Here is a 14,641-nt window from a genome sequence, read left to right as displayed (position 1 = left end):
CAAGTCTTAAAGCTGTCAAGTTTGAAAACTCCTGTACTAGAGCTTCATAGTCTTCTGCCTAGTATTATCTAACATTTTTATTAATGATTTGGATTATGGGATTGATGGATTGTTTATCAGATCTGGCAAATAACACAAACTGGAAGGTTTGGCCAACAGCAGAATATTAATAAATTAGAGTCAAAATGAGGGTCAGAAAGATGATATAGGGGCTTGAGAGCATGCCTAATAAGGATTGGCTGAAGAATCTTGGGTTGTTCAATTTGTAAAACAAAATACACAGAGGGGAAATGGGATAGTCAAGTTCACATACAAAAAACAAGCTATTGGGAAGATAGTCAATAATTACTTATTCATGATCACAGAAAATGGGATCTCTCTCCCACATCACCTTCAGAATGATTTTTTTCAGAATGATCTTTTTCAAAATTGTGAACAGGCAGCATAGATTTTCCTGCCAGATAATGGAGTCCATGGTATGTTATTTACATAATTAGACTTAAAAGAGACTATGTTCAGTTACAAGCCATCTTAGTAAAACTGCACTGTGGTACATTGCATTGGTGGTGGAAATGTTTTACAAAATTATTGGCGTGGCATTAGTAGTTCTATTATCACTTTATTTTTGGCAAGAACTCTACCATACCCCCAAAGAATGATTCCCTGCACCCCTACAATTCTGAACATGTAATATATAACCAAACCTTCTTGAAAATTACTCACTGCCTTTTATCCATGTGAAACATATTTTGAAAGTTGTAATCCTTGCATAGGAACTATTTTTCAAATCTATCCAAATGTATATTGTGAACAAAATACAGGTTTGTAAAATTAAAAAAAACACCACCATGAGTCTCACTGAATTATGAATGATTAAATACTAAATATTGATTTAATTAAACAGAACATTTGGCCTGAGTCAGACAAAGTCACAACTCACAAAAACCAATGATGTAAAGGCTTCTAAATACATAATCCTCCTAAGTTTTAGATGCTTGTGTATTTTTTGTCACCCCAATGTGAATATCCAGTCTGAATAAACTGAATATGACAACTAAGCTATTCCATCTCCGCCTCTCCCACCCCCACTTTAAGTCAACATTGCACTTCCCAGTGAGTAATCATAATGCTTGAAAAATTGGCTTGGCACTCAAATGGAAGCATGTGACTACTTAATACTGTAGGTTTACAAACTGAGGCATGAAAGCCTGAGTCAAATTGGTTGGTATTAACTGTTAGAAATTCAAATTCCTCAGTGGGAGGGAGGAAAGCTGTGTGATACAATGCAAGAAATTGCTGCTTCCTAATTCCCATTCCCATTCTGCTATTTTCTGAAACAGTTTATGTTACACTTTACACAATCTAGACTCTTAATTAGGCAGAGTTTCAATGGATGTTTTCTACAGACAAAGCATTGTGGCTTATCCACCTGGTATCAAAAGAAAGCAGCAAAAGACAAAGGTCATACAGTAAATGAATAAATCTTTTGAAATACCACGTTGGAGAGTTTCTGAGAGTACGAGTATCTGAGAGACTCCACTACCAACTCCATGACAGAGTTGAATAGTTCAGGGGGGATGCACGATAGAGGCAGCAGTAACAAGTACACGAGCAACAAACCCAACTAGAGCCACAGGAGTCTCACACCTAGTTTCTTCAACAAAGGCAGGACTCAGAGGTGGCATTCAGCAGATTCTGACCAGTTCTGGAGAACCGGTAGTGGAAATTTTGAACAGTTTGGAGAACCGGCAAATACCACCTCTGACTGGCCCCTGCCCCCATCTATTCTCTGCCTCCCAAATCCCAGCTGATTGGTTGGGTCTTCTTTTGTTGCCCTGCACAGGAGAACGGAGCTGGAAAGCAGGTTAGTGGGGTGGGGAGGGAATGGAGATTTTGCAGTATCCTTCCCTGGAGTGGGGAGGGAATGGAGATTTTACAATATCCTTCTGCCAAGCCCACCAAGCCACACCCACCAAGCCACACCCACAGAACCGATAGTAAAAATTTTGAATCCCACCACTGTCTCAAACACTAACACCCCCTTCAGATTCCTATCTCCCTCTCTGCCCATCACCATTATTGCCTACTTCTTCCCCACCCCTCAAAGAAATTTCATCCCCTCCCCATTGTAGCCTTTCCCTTCCAGACCATATGGCTCCTCCAGTCTCATCCTCCATTCCACATATCTATCTGATTTCCCCCAATCTCAAACCACAGTTCCTCTATAGCTGTCCCTGGTCTCAGGCACTCAGTACCACTGGCCACATATGGCTATTGGAGGTTGCCCAATCATATACTGTATCTTATATTCCCGTGTTGAGCATTTGTCATTCATATTAATGCACAATATAACATTAGAAAAAATAATAATAACATTGAGTTGTTTTCATGATATAAAAAGGCATAATTTTTAAACTTACACCCAAAATCTACCCAAGATTATTATTTATAAATACTCAAAAAGAAAAAAAAATACTCGTACAATTATATAAATATTTAATTTCTGACTTTTCCATTTATTTCCACATCACAACTTCCAGTGCAGGCTTCAGATCTACCAATTAGGCAAAGAGTCCAAAAAGCATCTCAGCTGCTGACAGATGTAGGGACTTAGTAAAATAACCTTGACCTTAACAATTACCTAAGTAAAAGGGGCTGAACCATTTTTAAGTCCAGACCATGTAGAGTTGATTTTCTGATCTGGTCTTTCTAGTGGAATTGACATCAGTCTTATCAACCTGATTGCTGAGCTCTGTACCTGGATATTAATTACTTAAACCAGCTTCATTTCCATCATGGGACAAGCATCTCAAGCCTGCTATATAGATGAACCTTCAATTCAACAGTTACGCATATAAAATTAATTAGAAATATAATGTATGCCACAGGGGGCTTCCAGAGAAAAAGTGGGAAATAAGTCAAATATATAGATAGGATAATTTCAGGCAGTTTTCTACTCTTTCCCAATATAAGAACTTTAGGAATATCCAAGTTGCATTTCTGCATGATCAGAAACTTAATCAAAATAAATGAAAATTACACAGAAGTATATGGAGTGGAAGCAGATAGTTAAGGAATTTTTGTAAGATTGCCAGCAACCTTCCTATTTAAAATGCTGCATTCTTTAAAAAGCATGATGAGAATGTGGGCAATTCATTTTGTTGATACATATAAAAATTCATGCAAGATGTTACTGATCTTGTATGACATTTTATGAACTTGAAAGAATGTGACAGAAGGACTTAGGGAGTCATCATGGCATGGCACCAGGGCCAGAAAAAGTTGACAATTCAAAAAAAAATGGATTGCTACAACTTAATACATTCTTATTTCAAATCAACATTGAGCAAAGATCAGAAGTAACCTAAGCCATGTCCTTCTTATTCAGAATGAAACAACATCTGGTTCAAGAAAAGCATGCAGAGACATCCCTTCACAGGCTCCAAAATAGGCACAGAGGTGAAACAAACAGGAATCAAAGCCAGTGAAATTAAATCATAGAGGTCAAGAAAAGCAACAAGATGGTTTATCTTTCAAGAGAGGAAAAATCATTTGATCTGGTGATTGCATGCACATAGCCATGCAGTATAGAAGTTTGTGCCCCTGCCGTCTTCTCAGGTAAGTTTTAGCTTTTTACTCTAGCTGACAGACCTAAGATTTCCTGGAAGTCTTTCACCAAGTCCTGTCTGGTTTTACTCCTGCATCTGTAATCATCACAGAGAGTCTTCAAAACAAATTTGGACAACCTTTCCAACTCTACCCCAAAGATGCTTTTCTTGGGTTTCTTGGGGGTTTTTTTCTTTGAAAACATGTTGCATTCTGAAGAAGCTTCTTGGATGAGAAGGGAAAGGTTTTCAAGGAAAAACCCACAAGAAAGTCCAGCTACCTTCTGAAAAAAGTACCTTTAAGACAACTGTGACCTGGATGATTGAGAATCTCGAGAGAGTTTTCTACTCTCGTGATGCACAAATGCGTACAACACTTTCAAAGCTTGGTTTCTTGCTTGCAGATATTTCATTACCCAGATAGGTAAAACCATCTGTTTACTGTCAATTTATATGCAGTAGCTTACCCTGCCAATTTTGGTTGAGGTACAGTATCCTCTGTGGTGCTTCCTTGATTAGAAATTGTTTTCTGCCATTTGTCTGGTGCTGAACCCTGCTTATCTCATTGTGGGATGCTGGAGGGAAATGTGTTACAATTCATTTGTTTCCTTTCTAGGTATTTATTGTCTCTTTTGGGTGATGTGTAAATGTGGTTTATCTCTATTTCTATTAGTGGCTCATTTGTCTGCATGCCAGCCTTCCAGGAATTCTATAGCATTTTTGCATTTGGCTTGGTCTAAGATGCTGATAGTTTCCCAGATGAAACTCTGGTTGATTCTGTCATGTGTGGTGATATTAAGTCTTTGTAATGTCTCCCAATTGCTAGTTGTTTTTTGTGAATGATGCTCTGCCCTTCTTATTCTGTCCTAGAGTATGACTGTTGCAGTCTTTAAATGACTGGTTTTTTAGTTCTTGGGTTACTGGGTCTTTGGGTTTGCTTAAGATGTTTTGGGAGGCTTTTGTTGGTTTGTATTGTACAATGATACTGGCAAATTGTAGTAGTCTGTTGGATGTTTGAATTTTTTTAAAAGGGGTTTTATCCTTTTAATGAATTGTACTGGTTGTGCTGCAGTGGGTTGTGTGACATTTTTTTACAAAGTGGCATGGATACCCGTTTTGTTAGAATATGTTTTGTAGCTGGTCTGTTTCCTCTTTCTGGAATTCCAGGTTGCTGCAGTGTTTGTGCTCACCTGAGTAATGTTCTTACACAGCCTTTGTTCTCGGAGGTTGGGTTGCTACTTTGGTAGTAGAACTCAATTATTGAGGGTTGCTTTCCAATAGGATTCTAATTTACCAGCATTTCCTCTGTTGATGAGGATATCCAGAAAGTGTAGTATGATGTTTTCTTCTTTCCTTGTGAATTTTATTCTTCCAAAGAAGTTGATCATTTAATGTGTTTAGAGTTTTTTTATTATGAAAAAGGTATCCTTCTACATATCAGATCCTTATAAATAAGTATTTATACCTTTATAGTCTTCTTTATACAGAAATAGTTGAGAAAAAATTTATCCTTTACTATAGAGAGCAAAAAGTATTCATCTCTTCCAAATCTTAGTACTAGAAAATATTTCAGATACTTAACAATAAATCCATTCTTTTGTCACTTCTAATAAGAATCACCGATATTATTGCTGTAGGTTATTGGTGTGCATGTGAATGCATAGAATTACAATTTTTCATTAATAATATTAATACCTTTTTCTCTGTATTTAAAAAATCTTATAATCCAAAACTTGTGATATTTCAATCGTGTGACTGGGAGTAGGAAGAAAACTTCCACTTAACTCTAGAATGAAAAGAGCTACTTTGTTCAATATTCATCCCTAACACAAAAGCACATTTAGTTCTAAATAGTTTGCATTCAGATCAGTTTCATTAAAGTTGCTAGATCTTTCAGTTCTAGCAACTTGTTTTTGTGAATTTCTAAACTCTGTGGGTATGAAGGGACCATCGTTCAATTTTAAAGCCCAAACTTTGTAGACAAAAAGGCTTTATTTCTAAAAGCTCAATTAAGAATCTCCAATTAAAACTATCTGGGATAGATGAAAATGCTGGAAAATATCTGTTTTCTACCATACATCTGTGGTGTGTAAATTTTCAGGAATCAAGAGTGAGACAGTAAAATAGTAAAAAATGGATTGTTGTTATCATCTTTCAGAATTTTATTTTAAACCATTGTAACCTACACATTTGGTGGGTCTTCCATTCAAATGCTAGATGACTCAGTGCCTAGGTGGTAACCTAGGTAGAATATAGATACATGTTGTTCTTTGAACTGAGGACCATGTATGACTTGTAAAATCACCACATGCAGTGGTGAGATTCAATTTTTTTTTACTATTGGTTCTGTGGGCGTGGCTTGGTGGGCGTGGCTACTGTGGGGAAGGATACTGTAAAATCTCCAGTCAGAGGTAGTGTTTGCTGGTTCTCCAAACTACTCAAAATTTCTGCTACCGGTTCTCCAGAACTGGCCAGAACCTGCTGAATACTACCTATGATCACATTTGAACTGGACAAAAAAAGGAAGGAAATATGTCAAAATGAAAATTGGGCCTATCCAAAGTGTTTTTCCCCACTCCATCTTCCTTCTCACTTCTTATCAAGCATTACAACTGCTCCATTATATTTTAACTTACAAAAAAGCCACTGTGTACCCCAGAAAGAATGTTAAGTAGGAAAGAATGATAAAGAATTAAAAACAGTTACAAGGAAGAAATAGTGAGAGAAAGTCTAATGCAGCTTCCATTGCCTTTTATACTAATGTTTTATAATATATATAGGAGATTGACATGCAGGCTGAATGATGAAAATGGCCCCTCTGTCTCAAAAAGCAAATGAGTAATGAAGGTAGCATTAACCTACCATAATGTTCCAGTTTGCAAATTTTGGTGTTCTTCTTTTCTTTCATTTATCTCTCCATTTCCACAAAGTATTCTGGCCATCAGGTAGAGGTGGGACAAAAGGATGAAGATAAATTATTACATAATTATTACAGAAAACAAACCTGCTGTCATATCTTCTCAATTCAGGCACAGAAAATAAATTTCTATTTAAAAGAATGGCATACAATCAGAAGCTTAGGTATTTGTTTTCACACATTAGTACTGCACAAAATAAGAAGGACTTAAACAGGAGAAACATTACAACAGACTTCTGCAAAATATAGGAACTATACCTCCCATTATTTTTTAAGAATCCCATCTGGCTAGACAGATAGGTACCATATTGGCATCTTCTATATCAGGGGTGTCAAAACTGGATTTCTTCAAGGGCCAGACCAGCATTGTAGTTCTCTTCCGCGGCCCAGTTGTGGGGGGGGGAAGAGATGGGACGGATGCCTCCTGCAGCACCCTGCCGGCCAAAATGGGGCATTGGGGGGAGGCTCTGTGTAATCCCCCGGCGGCCATTTTCACTAGCAGAGGCACTGTGGGTATTTCCAGGCTGGCCCTGCGGGACAGATTTAAGCACCCCAGTGGGCCTGATCCAGCCCATGGGGCTTGAGTTGACACCCCTGTTCTATGTTAATGAAAGTCAGTGGTTGCAGTAACTTGGGGAAAATGGTGAAGCTGCTACAAACTGATGGAATCGATTACCAAATGTGTAGCGACAAGAAAACATGTCCTCCTCTTTGCCCTCATATCCTCTGTCCATTTGGCATATCTTTAAAATCAAATACTGTCCAGCTTTAGGAATAACGCTTCTTGAACAGCTTTTCTCCGCAGTCAGGGCTTTCCCAAAAAGTGCTAACAAGAAATTAACAAGTTCAACTTTGTGTTCTTAATTAGTTGATCAGGCCTCTCCAGCTTGAAATTCACAAGACTTGAATCAGTTACACTCTGAAGATTTTGTGGACTAAAGGTTGCATTGAAAGACCAGCCTTCCAGATGATGGGAGAAGTAATTTCATACAAATGTAGACCTAAGTACATTTTTTTCACTGTAATTTTTGCTATAAATTGAACAGTTTAATCCTTTTTTCTCCAGACCTTATATTACTTCCTTTCTAATGGTCTATGTATTCCTTTGTTCAAATGTATGGTAATGTCAGTCATGAATGGCATGGAAATACCGGGAGTCCTCATTTAGCGACATCTGGGACCAGCAATTCAGCTGTAGGTGAAGCAGCTGCTAAGCAAAACCAGAACGGTACTGAAGATCTTATTTTAGCTTTCCCTTGGTAAGCAGAAGGTTAAGAATGCAAAAAGCTTTTCTCCCTGACCCATTATGTGCATTCTGCTTAGATTCGAGGAAATATCTCCTTATAAAGGAAAATCTCCTTCATAGGGATAATTGAAGCCAAGAGAATAATGAGCAGCCAATAATGAGATAACTGGAGAAATGGATAGAGGCCATAAGGAAAAGGGATCTCCAGTAGGAGTGGCGTGGAAATGATGGAGCCACAGAGACCGAAAATAACCTACTTGGATTTTCAATGGAGCCATTAAGGAGAAGGTACAAAAGGAATCCAACTGAGGCAAGGACAGGAGAGAAAAAAAACTTCACTAGAGTTTTGTAAGGCATCTAAGATTGTGAGGAGTATAGCAAATGTGTCTAAGCTTTCTCTCTTCTAATTAAAGACCTTTTCTGGCTGTTGGGAGGGAAAGCAGCAGCATTTTCTGGACAATCTTCTCCGGACTGAACAGGATTCATTCCACTGGGTTCAATAGCTACTTTGGGGTAACATTATACTCATGTGTTAAAAGTATCTCCATAACTCTGTCTAGCAGATCTGTACAATTATGGTCTAATGCAAGCAACAGAAATGTATTCTGAATTATTGTTCTGGCTGCAAATAGCAAAGTCATTTGTTCATAACTTGAAGTGTACTTTGTGATTTTATTAGAGCTAGGAGAGTACCTAGCAGAGTACCTTATAGGACCTTTGCAGGTTGGAGTACAGCAGAGTTGCTTAAAGGGTTTATACTGGATTTGGGAAAAGAAGGGAAAAGAATTTACATCTGGGAGGTTCTCTGGGGAGAATGATTTACTGATGGGGTGGGGTGGGAGAACAGGCTTACCCAAAAGAATTACTTTAGTGGATGATCCAGAATGATGCAAACTCATATCCCACTTTTGCATGTACTGAAATTAACCCAAGCAAATTTTTAAATGCGCACACACAGCATTTGGCAGCTGCTCTTATAAAGGATATAATATTTGGGCATCCCACTTACCTAGTTTCTCATTCAGAAGTTTTTCCCCCCTTCCCTCACTCTGCTTTTCTAGAGAACAAAGAATCAGTGTGGATTTTCTTTCCCTGTCTTCCCCACCCACCCCCACCCCCGTTTTCATAAGCAGCTTGAAATCTGTCACAGTCTGAGGATTATAGCTACCCGAGTCGAAGAAGAGCTTTCTATGCAACTATTTCCGAAGCAAAGCAACCTAATGTTATGGCTGGACAGTACAGAGCATTTGCTGTAGCCTAGCAGATGTTTGCAACTCTTCTTATCCTTTTAGGAGACCTCTTTAGGTGGTTGAGGAAAAAAATAGATACGAAATAGAAAAATACATATACATGAGCATATGTCACACACACATATATATAAAGTACTTCATTTATATAAATGGTGAGAAGGCAAACATATCGTGGGGTATTTATATACTGTTCAGAATTATGTGTTTGGAGCTGTATGGAAATCCTGTAAATAAACAAGTAAATCTTTAGACTTACTATGTTCTAAAATTGACAATAGCATATTTGTATTGTAAAGTTGCAAAGGGAAAGGAAACATCAGCTGAACTACTGCTTCAAGCTTTAATATGAAATAGACAAAAAGGAGAATTTTAAAGGTTGCTTTAGATGCCTTTCTAGACCAGAAAAACAGTGTACAGTACAATGATTAAGCAAATAATAGTCCTTGATTACTATGCTTTTACTCTGTTAAGTTTACAATGAGTCTGAATGTTATTCCCCTAGACCAGGGGTGGGCAAACTACGGCCCGCGGGCCACATCCGGCCCGTTGGTCTGTCCAATGCGGCCCGCCCTGAAAAAAAATCACTGCCATTGGTCTGTCCAATCCGGCCCACCCCTGAAAAAAAATCGCTGGGTGTGGCGTATTGCCCTGTGCCGCGTGGCCCCAAAGCTGCAAAACAGTGCGGAGCGATCTAGGGAAGGAAAGAAAAGAAATTTGCAAAGGCCTCGGCTGGGAGTTCGAAATCACCTTCGAGTGCGACCTCCGAAGGTGAGTCCCTGCCGATCCCCTTTTTTTCCGGGGCTTCCAGGCTTAAACTTTGCAAAGGCAAAGCTTGCAGGCTGGAGCGTCTTCCCGCCGAGGAGCGGGAAGGGTTCCACCCGGCGGGCGGGCGGGCTGCTTGGAGCCACCTAAAGCTAGGCCGCTGCTGGTGGAGCCTTGCCCTGCCTTGGTGCCCCGTTCCCGGCTCGGCGGTCCTGCTCGGGCGGCACTTTAAAAGCCTGCTCCCAGCACCCGAGCAACTTCCCAGCAAACGGCTTCCTTTAACTCGCGGGCACTCGCGCCTGGCCCCGAGCCGCGTGGCAGAGGGGAAGCCCGGCGGGCGGGCGGGCTGCTTGAGGAGGCGATCCGGCGGTGCTCCGGCAGCAGCAACAGGCAGTTTCGCCCGGGCTCCGCTCAGGTGTCCGGCTGGGGCTGTCAGGAGTTGCTACCGCCGGCGCAGCTCCGTGCAGCTCAGTCCCGCGTTGCCTTGGGAAGGAAAAGGCAAAACCAGGAGCCGCTGAGCCTGAGCCTCCGGTGCCGCTGCTCCGTTGCAAAGCACCGCCGTGGCTCTTCCTTTTTGCCTTTCCCTTCCCGAGGCAACAACTCCTGACTCAGGGGGCCTCCGAGGGGAGGAGAAGGAGGAGAAGAGGGGGAAGGGGGGCTATTCCCAAAAAATCTTGTGCTGACCCGGCCCGTCTGTCAAATTTTAAAAGTCAATGCGGCCCCCGAGCCAAAAAGTTTGCCCACCCCTGCCCTAGACACATACACACTTTTTCTTGTATTTCATTTGGGTGATATGGAACTGTGTTATTTGTTCCCTTGGACAATTGATGCACCCTTATATAATGTGTGTTCTTTTTAAAGATATTTTTACTGCATTTTTAATCTTCCGAAGGTGTCCAATCATTTTGGACCTAAGCAGCCTCGAAGTTTAAGCAAATAAATAAATAAATACATTTCTTTCCTGTATACGACTGAGGCTTCAGTTTATTATTGCTGATCCAGTAACTAGTCAGAAGCCATTTTATTTAAAGAATAGAGTTTTTAAAAAAAACATTTCCAGCAAACATAATGACTAGATCTTATAAGGTAACTGCTCAATGCACCGTAAGTAGCAAGGCATCATTTTTACAGCTTCAGCTAGCTCTGTGTATTGGAACTGACCTATTATTTTTTTAGCTATTCAGGAATGATTGGAAAAAGCTGACCTAGCAAGCTTTATGACTTTGTAGGAGAAGCAAGCTGGAGGGATTCTGTCTACTTTGCATTTGGGCGAAAGCTTCAAGAAAAGTACCCATCTTCAGTATGTTATAGATTTTCATTTTATTATGGAAAATGGTGACCTAAATTACATTTTCTTTGAGGAGTCTGCAATGCACCTGTTTCGGCAGCCAAGCTACTCAATTCTATTTCATTCAACTTAACCTCAGGACAATTTTTATTTCACTCTAAATGTGGGTCAGTTCAATTTCTTTTTTTTTTAAACTTAACCTATTTGACAAATGTCCCTGTAGACTCTGAAATGCGCTTCATTGTGTTTGAATCTTATATGGATAAAAGCTTCAGAAATGATGGGATGTTAAGTTTTGCTTTTATATTTTCAGCCATCACCTTAGGAACCAATAACCAGCTTTCTTTCAAATGTTTCTTGGTCTATTATATACCTTTTAAATATGCCATTGTGGTCATCTTCAAAGTAATGCCCCAACTTGGGATCTTCCCCATATGTTGTATTCCAGTCTACCTAATAATCAACATGGATTATTAATAATAAACCTTGCTTGTGGGGATTGTGAGAAATATTCCAAATATTAGAAGATCAGAATAGAAAGACAATATAAATTACCTTGTATTGGGTGAAACCAGGCTTAACTGTGAGAGGGATCTTGGAATCTTAGTGGACAACCAGCTAAATATGAGCCAGCAATGTGCAGCGGCAGCCAAAAAAGCTAATGCAATCCTAAGTTGCGTTAACAGACAGATACAATCAAGATCAAGTGAGGTACTAATACCACTCTATAAAGCCTTAGTAAGACCACACCTAGAGTACTGCATTTGGTCACCACATTAAAAAAAGGATGTTGAGACTCTAGAAAAAGTACAGAGAAGAGTAACTAGGATGATTAGGGGACTGGAGACTAAAACATATGAAGAATGATTACAGGAACTGGGCTTGGTTAGTCTAGTGAAGAAAAGGACCAGAGGAGACATGGCAGTGCTCCAATATTTGAGGGGCTGCCACAGAGAGGAGGGGGCCAAGCTAGAACAGGAGCAGGGCTTGTATTGTGACATCTCACCCACCATCTTGCTTTTCTCCAACACCTCTCCATTATATGAAATTATATTTTACAGTCCTATATTATGGATAATATGCTTATGGATAACATAACATTGAAATAATTTGAATCTGAAAGTTCATACTTATATATTTGGGGTCTTATCTGCTGCAATATACAAGAAGGTACATTTCTAATAGAACTTGCACCCATACATGTTTATGGGGGTCTTCAGCACAGTCAGAGACCATAATATTTCTGGATATTCTGGAGTTGGGCTTCATCTCCTATCCGGTCCAGGTAACATGGTAAAGCCAATTCCATCTTAATTGATTCTGGTTATACTTTTATGATTAAAGGAGATAAAAACACTAATAGAAGTGTGGAAGTAATTTGTAATTTTCAGATTCTTCAATTTAAAAAAAACCATGAAATATCACTGCCATATACAAATGGCATTAGAAAACTATCGTACCATGGAGTATATTATCCTTCGTATACTCAAATATTTATAGCTACAATCCTTACAGCATATCCTCATAACTAGAGATGCTAGTCGGTAAGGTCAAGAGTTTCATGCATATGATTTATTTCAAAGAGAATTAATAGTGAACAGGGAAGGTAACAGGAATTTGTCAGTGGAGTTCAACAACAGAGAGGCGACTAAACAGAAAAAGGCTATATATTCTGAGTGACTGACTGCTCAGATCTGTGACGTACAAAGGTTAGCTGTTGATTGTAAAGGGGACACTGAAGTTGCTGATTCCTCATTATTATGTGATTGACTGATTGCTGCCTGCCATGTCAAGAGGAGGCTGTAGCACAGGTTGTAGAAAGAATATAAGGCATACAGTATTTTCAGGAAATAAATTTAAAGAGCTTAGGAGTTTGCTGAGAGGGAACAGGGGTCTGGTATATCTGGCTGATCCAACAAAGGAACAAGAAGAAATAAAAACTTGTTGGTCAAATGCAGCGGTTCATAAAAATAAAAGCTCCCAGAACTAGCTAGAATCCAGGAATAGGACAGAGAAATTACCAAGACTCTCCATGACTACGAACAGTTATCTCTTTCTGGTCATTCACCTGAGGACAAGTAATATCATCAAGAGCTGCTGTAACTGTTTTACCTTGGGCTTTGAAGTTCATGGAAGGAACCTGAAGAACCTAGGAATACCGGCAGCATTCTATCCTTATTTATGTCTATGAAAGAGGAAAAAGAGAAATGTTGCAAATGAATGACACATCATTTAATGTTGGCAATAAGAGTTGATTTCTGAGAACATGGTCTGAGTTGTGTGCATGATGCAGAGGTGGGCTGCACAAAAGTTGGTAAGGGGTTCACTGGTTGTGAGCGCATACGCACCTCTTTGGGGCTGAAATGCAGCTTCAAACAGGCAACTAATCGACTCGAGCAGCTCCAGTGAGTATAGCAGGGCGGTGCAGTACTCACCTGGGCAGCCTGGGCAGGAGAAAAGTTAGTTATTTAGGGAAAGCATAGCACAAGGGTGGGTTACTGACCCAGCCAGAGATCACAGCTAGGGATTCGCCCAAACCTCGCTGACCACCCAGCAGGCCACCACTGTCATGACTACTGTTGGCACAAAATGGATAGCACCTAACAAAACTGTGTGTACTTGAGCAAGATTAATTGAAATTGTATCTGTATCTATATGCATTTAAGTCTTTCAATTTTTTATCTTAATGGTCAGAATACGGAAAACAAACAAGATGAGCTAGAACTTTAATAGAGTAAAGTAAATACAATTTAATAGATCTGAGAAATGATGAAATTATTGTCATGATTGAAGTACAATACTTTAAAATTCAGGTTATTCAGAAGAATCATTTCCATACAAAATAGTCATGTTTCCATCAATAGACCTCTAATGTCATACAAACATTATTTATGCTGAACATCCAAGGCAATGCTGTACTTCCTTATCTTAATCCTGGCTTAATTCCAGTTATTTTCTCACATCTTAACTTCCATCATAGACTATTCCTATCACATTCAGAAACCAATCTTTAATTCCCCATTCATATAAAAAGTCTATATACACGAGTTATTCATGTTTAGATAACATATCTGAAATACACTGACCATTTTCTAAGCAGATACTTACTTGCATTCTCAATTCATGCAGGATTTAACATTAATTATTCTCAAACTTCATCCCTAGTTTTTGTGTTATTATGGTTCACTGCAGCATAACAAACAATATCAGTTATCTACAAATCCCTGCATTCCTATACTTCTGGTGACATCCTATATTTCTCAAATTCATTCTTCCTGACATACATTTTGGTACTTTATATTCAGATCCATTTTATCTTTTCCCTTTCTCCTTATTTGGCACACATAGAAACTATTTTCCTGTTATTGTTGTTATTGTTGTTGTTGCTATTTCATTAAATGTATATGCCGCTTGACTCCAAATGACTTAGCATTTTACAATTGTTAAAAACAAAAAACAATCAAAAAATTCAGGGGGAACCTATACCAATCATGCAGATATTGCAATAGAGAAGTCATAGAGAAGTCATACTTCTCAAGTCCTGACAGAAAGCATTATATAATCAATGAAACC

The 14,641-nt window shown here is 39.2% G+C and overlaps 1 long non-coding RNA gene across 2 annotated transcripts in view; it reads right to left on the bottom strand.

The window, feature by feature from the left end:
• LOC148130868 (uncharacterized) overlaps window positions 1–13,255 on the bottom strand; it is a 176,783-nt gene extending 163,528 nt beyond the window's left edge. The window contains exons 1-2 of one of the 2 annotated variants that reach the window (XR_015749391.1): window positions 13,181–13,255; window positions 6,468–6,539 (exon numbers count right to left, since the gene is read on the bottom strand). This is a non-coding gene — a long non-coding RNA (uncharacterized LOC148130868). Of the gene's footprint in view, window positions 1–6,467; window positions 6,540–8,777; window positions 8,850–13,180 lie in introns of those variants that run through there. The other variant, XR_015749392.1, reaches the window with a different exon arrangement.
• Between the last annotated feature and the right edge of the window lie 1,386 nt (window positions 13,256–14,641).

This window comes from Notechis scutatus, chromosome 4, assembly GCF_049901735.1.
Source record: "Notechis scutatus isolate UNSWTSFEM ecotype Mainland chromosome 4, rNotScu1.2, whole genome shotgun sequence".
In the NCBI taxonomy this organism is placed as follows: domain Eukaryota; kingdom Metazoa; phylum Chordata; class Lepidosauria; order Squamata; family Elapidae; genus Notechis; species Notechis scutatus.
Note: the sequence above shows the minus strand (reverse complement) of the source record. Positions and strands in the feature narration are given on the sequence as shown.